Source organism: Neolamprologus multifasciatus, chromosome 22 (assembly GCF_963576455.1).
Source record: "Neolamprologus multifasciatus chromosome 22, fNeoMul1.2, whole genome shotgun sequence".
NCBI classification, from domain to species: Eukaryota; Metazoa; Chordata; class Actinopteri; order Cichliformes; family Cichlidae; genus Neolamprologus; species Neolamprologus multifasciatus.
In genome coordinates, this window is record NC_140459.1 from 205839 (window position 1) to 217500 (window position 11662).

Consider the following 11662-nt stretch of genomic DNA (forward strand, 5'->3'; position numbering starts at 1 on the left):
CCTGGACTCAGCCACAGGGTCTTTGTCGTGTCCACAAAGAAAGAAGGGAATAATAACTGAAGCCATCAGTGTAATCCTGGGAGTTTCCCTGCAGCTCCACCTGCGGATGGAGAGCTGCAGGGAAACGAGCTGGCGTCACTCCCATTTAGCAAATAAGACATAAACTACACAGGATTACCGCGGCTGTGCAAACGGCTCCACATTGGTGAGGAAACGAGCCCCCCCTCAGACTGCATGCGTGTTTGGAGCCTCTGGTACTCCACACATCACTGCATAATAATGTGGAGCCACTCAGAGAGCACACGAATCCCCACGGACAGAACAAAAGTGTGTCCACGTCTCCGTCCCCACAGTGCAGGTGCACGAGACTGCATGCACAAGTGTCCACGGCTTTAAAGCACATCTGCACAGATGTGCCTCCTGCAGCAGCTGACAGTAGCGTCATGAGAGTCTGAGAGCGACTCACTCACACTTCTGTTACTCCGTCATCGCAGTTTTTCTTCTTTATAAGCTTCAGCAACATGTGCTTCACCTGCAAACCGACTGATGGAGGCGGGAGGGGGACGGACGGGAGGGGTGGAGCTTAGTTTGGCAGTGAGTCGCTGTGTGCGTTACAGGATACAGGAAGTGCACGTGCACAGACTGTATATGATATATCGTCACAGGTGTGCGTCATGAGCATTTGTGACACTGAAGAAAAGCAGAGATTAGAAAAGTGTTTGTGAGCTATTTGGAGTAATATACTCAGCAACGCACTCGTTTACTGCTGAGTGTGTTCGTACGTGTGTTGTGTGACATACAGTGACCTGTAAGCTCTACAGACAGTATGAGTATTATTATTGAATGCAGTGTGAAAGAAAAGGACGTATGGCGATCTCTGCGCTTTATGCCACCAGCTGGAAAAGCAGAACTTCCTGTTAAACAAACGACAGCAGGAAACTTTCCAGCGTCTCTGTGAGGAAACGTTTGAAGCCTCGAACAGGAAACGGGTTTGTTTGTCGTCACGTTGGTGTTTCGCTGTTTGAGTCGTGATTCAGACGAATATATGAGTCTGTTTACACAATAATGATGTCAAAGTCATATTTGAATTATAACAATAATATTAATGTTACATAGTAAAAAAGTTTAACCTATGAGATCAAATCTTCTTCAGATGATACATGTTTATGCTAAATTTAAAAACAAATTTAAGTTGATCAAATTATGAAAATCTGCTGAAATGTCGGACTGAAGTCCTTCTTTTATTTTTAACTATAAAAATCATTTCAGGACCAAATATGAATTTTTATTTATTTTAAATGGAGTCTGAAGCCTGTTTGGAGCTGTTGGACATGGACGTGTCCGTGAAAGTCAGCGTGACTCTGACAGAAACACCGTCAGGACCGACTCTGCGTTTCAGCAGAGCGAACAGTGATCCTCACTCTTCAGTGATCCTCACTCTTCAGTGATCCTCACTCTTCAGTGATCCTCACTCATGTGCTGAAGAAATCAAAACTGCTGTCTGTGATGTGACGGAGGGCGTTGCTGGGAGCCCCAAAACTTTAAAAATGAACGAAAAAGAAAATCCAAAGATCTCAGATCCACGACCCTGCTGAGCTTCGATGAGAAGAGGCCTCCCGCCGCTGCACAGGGACAACAATCACCCCCCGGCAGGCAGCACCCCCCCAAAGTGCCTCAGAGACTTTTAGAGTTTCACAGAAAGGAAGAGGGAGGGATAGTGGGAGGCGGATCCACGGAGGCACAGGAAGTGGGTCGGGAAACCCCGTAAGTCCCAGTCTGAGGATCACAAACATCTTCAGGGACGCCTGACTGCTCACCGGGTTGGAGTTGGCTGTCGATGCCGTCTGTTTCGCGTTGCCATCCACACCTCAGCTGACCTGCATGATGAAAACCCGGAGAGGGGAGGCCTTTCATTTTCAAACTGTTTGTCTGCTCGAGGGGATTTTTCAGCTCACAGGCTTGACAGGAGACTTCCGACCACGAGGAAGCCCTTTACAGCAGAGCTTCTGCAGGCGGCCCGAGGGCCTCCGCCGCCGCTGCAAGAACAGCAAAAACACCTCAGTGCAGAGCTGCTGCTGTGGGAAGACGTCTCCTCCACAGCTGTTCTCTCTGCTCCCATCAAACTGCAGGAAAAGCTGCACCGAACATTTAGTGCAGCAACGGAAATGAAAGAAACACTTATTTTCTCTGATTACAGCACGACGAGCCTCGAAGTCCCTCAGGTGCTAAAGCTGCTCCGAAGCAGCAGGTCTGGTCAGGAGAGCAGCGCTGCACTGTGACGAGCTCGTCCATAAGTGTGTCAGCAGGTCTGCTTCTGATAAGAAACCATTAAATCCAGTAAGTCCTCCAGTGTTGAGATTTAGACTGTCGTGTAGCAGAGCTTCTCTGCCTGGCAACAGGCTGCAACACGTAGAGGAAATGGAGACGTGGTCGTGCTTCCAGAAACAAAAACAAAAAGCATAGCAGACAAAAAGTCTTTAAAGGGTTAACCTTCGAGCACAGTGGGCTTCACCTAACATCATGACTTCCTTCCTGCCTCGATCAGCCACTTTATGGAAAGTCTGCATCTCCAAATAGACGCAGAGTTTGATGGTTGGGTTCATTATCACAATAAACTGATCATATAGAAGAATTTACAGGAGTTATTTCTCATCCTGTGTTTTAGGAGACTTTTCTTCATCCCACCTGGCAGAGTCTGAACTGAGATTCATGAAGGTAAATGCAACAGTGAACCATCATCTGCTGTGATTGGCAGACAGAGCATTCATGCTTCCTGCACAAAAACCTAAACCTGCTATTTTACTGAAATATGAATCCATGTGATCAGGTGATTGAACATGTTTGACTAAACCTTCATCATATAACTGAATATGATCACCACACCTTCCAGACGGGAACATGTGACCCAGGTGTTCTGGCAGTGAAGTCTTTTGAGGTCGAGAGTCTCAAATATACAAACTTTTTATGAGGCTGAACCCAAACTGCCGTCACAGCCCTGGATGGGTCACGATGACCTCTGACTGTCAGATGTTCACAGGTTAAGCTGTGGTGTGCTCTGCACCTCTGGCAGAGGAGCACGTCATCGTTCAGCGTGAACTGAACCTGTTAAAGTCATAAAAACACTTCCAGAAACGTCACAATGAAGCACATTGGCTCCTCTGGGATGGCTGAAGGTGTGAGAGCAGTCTTCATCACTCCGGTTCTTCTTTCCTGTGATTGGATGCAGAGACTGAGGTCAGACCCACCTGTGGATGTGATCTCAGCACCAGCTGTGGCGGACAGTTGGCTTCGGACTGGTGAAACAGCAGCTGAGGGTCATTTGTTTTCTGTGTTTTGGCTGCAGACATCACCAGTTACTAAGCAACAGCCCGGCAGGAGGACGATGGAGAGATGTTGGAAACATCTCGGCTCTGCAGACGCATCAGCAGAGCCTCCTCCTCCAGATAAGGCTGCGTGTCCTCAGTGAGCAGCTGTCAGAGTCTGAGTCAATAAAAGTTCAGAAAGAGAACAAAAAGAAAAACCAAAAAACTGTCTTCTCCATGAGAGACGGCAGCCCTGACTCGCTGCGCGGCAGGCAGCTCGCTGCTTGTAGAAATCCTGTAACACTCGGCGTGCAGGGATTTCTAAACGTTGATGGCTGCTGAGCTAAAATGGCACCTGCACATCTCAAACCAATCAAAACTCCAAACTGTAAATTTACCTGCATGACTGATGAGCTGTTTGTCCACATCTGAGGACTTGTCATGTCTTCATTACTTTCACACATCAATCACATAATTGATTTGAGACAAGTGCAGATTTTTACCCAGACGTGCTGCCTGCCGGGCAGACTGAGGCGACGACCGGAAGCTAAACACAGAGCGCACGTTTCCCACAGTTCATATATAACAACAATGCCTCAGCAGCACCAGGTTAGAGGCCAGGTTAGAGGCCAGGTTAGAGGCCAGGTTAGAGGCCTGACATCAGACTAAAGTGCTGTGGAAGCAAACCACACTGTCACTCACATCATCAAAGTTATTCAACGATTCAAGTGAAGTCGTGTTTTTATTAAACTTGGAGCTCACCCTTTTCTTTTTCACCAACTTTCTGTAGAATAAATAAACTTTACACACGGCCTGGTTGCTGATTTAGCAGCCAACAAAGCGTCACAGAGGCATCTTTAATGTGGCCTGTCGGTCTGGTTTCTCTCCGCCTTGTGGGAAAATGTGCACCTGTGTTTGTGCTTCACCTTCTTAGCGCGATCGTCGCCTCAGTTTAACTGCTGTTTGTCAGGGTTGCTGCCTCTCAGGCTGCCTGTCAGGAAATCCGATAATCAAAGGTGTCCTTCTCCATGTAGTCGGTCCAGGTGGAGGAGGGCATGCTCCGATACGGGTCCAGGAGGATACGGAAACAACGGACAATCAGGAGGCCCAAGAAGATGAAGAGGATGAGGACGAAAACGAAGGCCGCCCTTTGCTCGAGTGTGAGGAAGGCGGCTGAAGCTGAGGACGAAGACGATGAGGAGAAGTCTGATTCCGAAGCAGAGAAGGTGCTGCTGTAGAGGTCGTCTGCCATGTTGAGAAATGTTTGGTGGCTTCAGAAGCTGATTCTCCTTCTCAGTCCAGAGGAGATGATCATCTTGGAGTCACGAGGTCGGCGTCTGAAAAGCCTGCAGAGATAAACAGCAGAAACAGGAATGTGAAGAACCTCTTATTATTCTACCCTTCAGAGAGAAGTTACAACCCCGTCGACGACACTAAAACACAGCATCATCTGCACAGCTGCAGAAATGACCTGAACCCTGAAACCACGTACACAGAAAGGGTCAGGAACATCGGTGCTTTCTGGGAGCATGTGCATTGTGATGCTTTGTAACCTGCGATGGACAGAAGTGTTTCCGAGAGTCTCTTTATAAAGCCGAGCTGTGAACGTCTCTGTAAGTTCAGTGTTTCCTGTTGTTCTCCTGCCAGCAGCCTGTGGGCGGGTCTGTGGGCGTCGTTCCTTTCAAACACTGCTTCTGCAAACAAGCTCCTCATTTGCTTCCCACATGCAGATTAAAGCTCAACAGGCTTCAAATGTTGCTGCGTTTCCCTGCTCTCTGCATCCAAAACCTGAAAGTCAAACAGAGCTGGACTGAACCTCTGCTATTCGCATCTCCTCTACAGGCCACAAACCAGGTGATCAGTCCTCGTCCAAACAGCATGGATCTGAAGCATGCACACTGAGTGCTAATTGGAGAGGAGGAGGTTATCAAAGAGGTTTTCCAGGCCTCCTAATTTAGAGTAAAAAGAGTTCACACAAAACTTGACCTCTGACCTTGATTTGAACGCATCCAAGCTCTATGTCGCCTTGTTCTCAAAGGTGGGTGTCCACGGCCACCTGACACCCACCCGCCGCCTGGCAGGTTGATGACAATCAAGTTCAACACTAAAAGCACAAGCTTCCACGTGTAGGGATAAACCCCCATCCTCGTCCTGAACAGGGGGGTGCTTCAGCACCCCCAAAAATGAATCAAAGCACCCCCAAAGATTTCTCACTTTTTTTGGACAATATTTGCTGTTTGTGTGACACACAACTAAAAATATAAAAAGCATACAGAACTTGGTTGAGACGTAACATTTTAACAACAAAAGTATCGATAACCCCCTCTCCCTAAGTGGTTTGTTCCAGCTCTCCCCTGCTCTGGCTCTAGCGCTGTTGCTGCCAGAGCGATGGTGGCTGAGACGCAGCGGAGGTGTAAGTGTCTGATTTAAAACAGGACATGTTAGCTGCATTTAACCTTCAGTTACTCTTTATATCGTTGGTAGGAGTCAGAACATGTTTCTTTTAGCTGAAAAACATTACACCAGGTAACCTGCAGTGTTGAAAACGTGTTTTCCGACGATGTTTGCTGCCCTACAATCCGTCCTACTCTGTAGTGAAATCAGTGACATTTGACCGTCCTGTTGCTCCCATTGAAATATTTATAGCCTGTTTAAAACCTAAAACTTAACATTGTCTGTAGCCTGCTGTTGTTACCACTGTCCTGTTTTAAATGGTACTATAGTATCATTTAAAACCCTTACCCTAACTAGCTAACTGACTGGATGCCCATTAACCTTTTAACTCCCGGTGTGCGTGCGTGCGTGCGTGCGCGCGCGCGTGCGCGTGCGTTCATAATGGATATAAGAAAGTTTTTTCAAAAAAAGGATCCACGTCAGGTAAAAGTGTAAAATCAAATGATCCGTGAATCAGGAATAATGTTGGATCAGTGTTTCAATGTTTATATCTTTTATTAGATGTTCATGTGGTTTGGTTATTTGCCTTTTGGTTGAAAGAACACTGAGAGGACTTTTTGTTAGTGATCTTAATAGAATTATTTTCATATTAATGTAATTTTTCATCTAATTGAATCTCTTTGTGTATGATTGTCAGTCCAAAGAGGGAGAGAGGAAAGAGGGGAGAGAAAGAACAAGGTCAGGAAGAAGCAGGTAAGAAAACAGGGAGCAGTGACAGGCAGAAACTGTTAAACTGACAAAGAGAAAAAACCTGATTTTACTCACAATCTGAGTAAAATCAGGTATATTAAAGCTGCTAAACAAACTGGGTTGAAACATTTTGACCCTCTTTAACAACATCCCAACATAACATTATCATTGATCGGGGAGATTAAAATTAATGATATATTTTTATGTGGTTCAGCCACAACTCTACTAAACCTCAGCCAGTAACAGGTCGGCCAACTTTTGGACTGTCCAGTTGTCTGTGTGACTGCCGCAGTACGTACATCACATTTGCACACTGTCAGTGACAAACATCCTGGTGGAGTGAGGAGCTGTAAAGAGAAGCAGATGCTCTGTTTCTAAACATGTTTTAAGCTTGTTTCAAAGATTCTGTACAGCAGCTTTAAATGTTTTCCAGAAGCACACAGACACTTATCAGTGTTTCTCACACTTTTTACAGTGTGGACCACCTGATAAAATGTGAAGCTCTCCCAAGGACCACTATGAAAGCATGAAACTCATAAAACATACAACACAAAATTAGTATTTAAATTAGTAAAATTAGTATCTGCAGTAAAGATTGTTTCATACATTTTATACATACTACCACAGGCAAAGTTGCCTCCATTTTTATATTCTTTTTTAATATTTTGTAATAATTTATCCTGTTTCCGGAGTGTTTTTTATGTATCTGTATTATATTAAACTTACACATTAAAAGTGAATCTCTGTCCAAAAAATGCACTCAGTTTACTTCTTACTCACTGTGAGCATCATTCATTATTCTCCCAGTAATTAAGGTTAGCATATGTATTTTTTTTTATTCCAATCCATTCTTCTTTTGCAGCATTTTAATAACCTTGATCAGATTTGATGGTTTTGTTACAGACTTTTAAAAAGCGTTTTTCTTTTGTTTCACAAATGTGGGATTAAATTGTTAAAATGTACAAAACAGTGATGTCATGTTTTGTGACCCAGGCACAGAGAGACTTGATGAATTTAAGAATCTTATGATTTAATAAAGAAATTTGCAGACTTGCACAGAGATGGTAAAATTATGATGACTGATAACGGAGACGAGGACAACAGATGATGAGGACAGGGAGGATGCAGGGACCAAAAGAGACGGGAAGAAGTCTCATTGTGATGAGTAAAGTATATCTTAGCTGGCAGCTCTCTGGGTGCTCAGCACCCCCAAAGCTCTGATCCTAGAATCGCCCCTGGTCCTGAAGTCAGGATTTCTGAGCAGCGTGGAAAATGCCCGGCGGCTTTCCGCTCAGCTGGAACAAGACGTCAGAAACAAGACGAGGGTCAGAGAGCCCGGACGGGCGTCTTCATGGCTCATTGTAGTTCCACTAAAGCTGTTTTCCTCCTTTACAGACTTTGTACGGTGCACAGGATCATACACTTTGTTAGATGACTGGTTAATGAGATCGTCTTAGTGGTTTAGCTTTGGGGCTCGTCCTCGGATGGTTCACCTGCAGACGTGTTATAAGCACTCTGAACAGCATGCATCCCTCGGTGAGTTATTCACTGATGTAAAACCTCTCAAAACATCGCTTTGCATCGCGTCGTGATGGCGAGTGTGATCAGTTTTAACGAGGCGAGGGCAGGACACCCGTGGAGGGTTTGCTGATGGTGCACAGCTAAACTTTCTCCTCCTTCATTCTCATTCAGTCCAGCTTCACTTTCTGAACTCCTGCAGGAAAAGAAAGAGGTGTGGACTTTTTGAGAACATGGAATCAGTGCTTTAAAGCTGTTTACAGTTTTATTACACGTTGAGCTGATTCATCACTGTGGAGGTGAAAGCACAGCAGCATGCTCTGCTTGATAATGCAGGAGCCTCAGAGTCCCTGAAGGCTGCAGCTGTGGCTCTGAAAATGCGTGAAAACCTAAAATAAGTAATTAGATTTGATGGAGCAAATCATGCTGACCTCAGAGGCGTCACTCTCACTCAGAGCGCCATCAGCGTGAAGCCTTTGAACAGCCGTCACCGTGAAAATCAAAGGAATGTCGGAAAGTTCTCGGACAAGTTTGAACTGGGTGGAGGTCAGAGCTCACTGGGCTGGCTCATAACGTAACGGCAAGCAGGCTGCGTGTTTCCTACACGTGAAGTTATGTTCATGACAGTCACGGTGCCACTCCACAGCTGAGTCGGGGATCGGATGGTCGTGGGTTTGAATCCACTGAACGGCTACCCCGAGGTAGGTTTGAGGTTAACAACACCACCCAGGCACACGCTTCCACCGGGACACCTGAGATGAGAAAGGCCAGCATCAAGGCGGCAGACCAGATAAGATCCGCGAGCTTTACAGACTTGTGCAGGACACGTCAGCACATCAGGCAGCCGTGCCATGACTCAAGAGCGCCATCATACCTCCAGTGCCAAAGAAAGCAAACCCAGTTCGGCCCGTGGCCCTCACACCTGAGCTAATGCTTTGCTTTTGAAGCACATCAGGCAGCCGTGCTGATGCAGCTCGACAGAGATTTGACCGATTTCAGGAGGTCAGGCAAAGATCACCACACTGACCTCACCATGAACGGTGCTGCTGTGGAGAGGGTCAGCAGTGTTCCTGGGTGGGCACCTAGCTGACGGCCCATCCTTCTCCACCAACAGACCAGCATCAAAAAGGCACAAGGCATCTGCAGCCCCTCAGGACCCCGACACCTCGCCCCACAGAAAACACCCTGACGCTAAGCTTCACAGCTGGTTTGGCAGCTGGAACAACAGGCTTGTTAGGACTGCCAGTAGGAAGGCTGGTGTCTCTCTCCCGTCCCTGGAAGCAGTCTCCATCATCGGAGAACCCCCCCCCCCCCCCCCCCCCCACCATGGCCTGCTCTCCCTCCTGCCATCTGGTGACAGGTAGAGCAGCTGCAGGAGCAGCAGGATGCTGGAAGGTTCTTCACACAAGCTGTGAGGCTGATACAGGACTGTGACCCCGCCCCCATCCATGCAGCCACACTGTAAGACCCACAAACAGACTGTGACCCCCCCCCCCCCCACATACACACAGAGAAACAACACACTCAGCCTCTGTGTGAGGACTGCTGTAGCTGAATGACTGCTTACACCTGAGTTTGCTCAGAGTCTCTGCTGTGTCCTTATTTTAGGTATTTATACTGATTATTGATTATTATAGACACTGGTGAGAAACAGCGTTTTGTTTCAGAACAAACAGTAAATGTGGCTCATACAGTCTGAACATGAACCTGGAGCCAACGATCGAATCGGACGTGTTATTGATCAGAAAACGTCATCAAACAGTTTAATTTTTGTTGAGCAGCCCGAACGCTTTGATTTTAAAGAGTGTGTGACACACACACACACTTACACGCGCGCACGCGCACAGGTGCATGCACACACACACACACGCCCGCGCACACGCACACACACACGGCGGTCCAGCTGTGAACGCTGAGGTCGGGTTACTTCCTGCAGATCAAACCTGTGTCGTCTGTTGCGTAACCTGTTTGCAGCCGCTCAGTGAAGCGATGTGTTGGCGTGGAGAGAGTGGAGGAGTGGGAGTGGGCGAGAGAGGAGGAGTGGGAGTGGGCGAGAGAGGAGGATGCTGATGTGAGTGGGAGATGGAGAGAGGAGCCTTCTAAGGATGAGCTGTTTGTGGACGCTCTGAAACCAGACGGTGATTCAGAGGAGAGCAGGAAATGACAGCACAGTAATTCAACAGGTAGCTAAACAGTTTATGACCCTGTTTCCTTTATTTTACATATATTTGGTTGTTTTTCACTGGTGCAAACAGCCTGGAGGGCTGAACGAAGCCAGTGTGATGTCAGCTGCAGCTCCTCCTTTGCTGATCAACTGATGAACTTGATGGAAAGCTGTTTCTGGTTATTAGTCTGAAGGGAATCTGAAAACCCAACAGTGTCTGCAGTGATGTGTTCACGGCAGTGTCCAGCGGGGTGGCCTGGGGGGGCACAGGCCACCCCTCCCCAACCAGACTGGCCACCCCAGGTGCCACCCCGAAGCTAAAACAATAAAATTCAATGAAATATCAAATGTGTGATTATGTTTTCACAGTGAAGCTCAGATATCCGAGGGTCAGTGAATGCAGCACCGGCTTCTGCACTATGAGCATCATGTTAGCAAAGGAAGGAGAGCCAAGCACGAAAGAGGCGCCGCAGAAAACTATTTTTTGACGAAAGATTAACAAGTTAGCAGAGACCCGAGGCGGCCGCCGGTCCGAGTGTCAGGTGAACTGAACTTCAGGTAAGAAGTTATGACCTGCAGTCTATCTGGGTCACATATAAACCAAGTTTAGGTGGAGTTTATTTTCATTGTGCTGACTTTTTACAGTCAGTTACAATAACTCGTACTGCGTGAGCTAGCATGATGGAGTTTCTATACAGCTGGGTGGTGCTGTGATGTTATTGATAGTGAACTTTATTTTACTCATAAGGTGAGTTAGTAGAGTTTCCAACTGTCCGGTAAAAAGACGAAATCGTCTCATATTCAGAGAAAATATTACGCGTTTCGTGTTGAGGTGAAAAAAACACAGTTTGTCCCGGACTTCAGACACAATAAAAAAGACACAAAGCTGGAGTTATTCTGTCTTTGCTGCACAGCTGCCTCTTCTTCTCTCATTCTCCCCCCTCCCTCTCCTGTTGCTACTTCAATCATGAAACTGATCAATGATCAGCTGATCGTCTCTCTTGTTTGTTTATCACTTTGTGCCAGAAAGAGGAAACCAGCGGATGTCGCGTTAAACAACAGCAGCACGTTTAAGCTTGATCAGCTGTTGTTAGAATTTATTTAATATTAATTTCTAGTATCAGCTGATGTTTGCTGGAGCCACAGCTGTAAAGCTGCTGGTCATGATGTTTGGATATGTGGTGAGAGGGAAACATGAAGATGAAACCAGGAGATGTCCTTACTGAATCATCAGAGCTGAACAGCTGATGGAGAAACAGGTTTACCTTTTAGGTGACATGGATGAGTTGAAGTGATGAACTGTTTCTGAGAGACAAATAACACCAGGATCCTTTTCTAAGTAGCTGACAGCTGGTAACTGTGCAGGGGCGGGTCTAGCAAAGTGTTGCCAGGGGGGCAGGTAGGGCATTAACAGGGAGAGGGGGGCACAAAGAAATACTTTCTTATTGTCATTTAAAATATCTCACTTTTATTAAATAATTATCTGAAAGTTTTTATCTGACGTAAAATGTATAGAAATCATACATATACCAAC

At 46.5% G+C, this 11662-nt stretch overlaps 1 long non-coding RNA gene across 1 annotated transcript in view; it reads right to left on the bottom strand.

The window, feature by feature from the left end:
• Positions 1–1490: 1490 nt before the first annotated feature.
• The window catches only part of LOC146492462 (uncharacterized), a 23641-nt gene continuing 13469 nt past the window's right edge, over positions 1491–11662 (bottom strand). The window contains exon 2 of the long non-coding RNA XR_014871959.1: positions 1491–4648. This is a non-coding gene — a long non-coding RNA (uncharacterized LOC146492462). The remainder of the gene's footprint in view (positions 4649–11662) is intronic.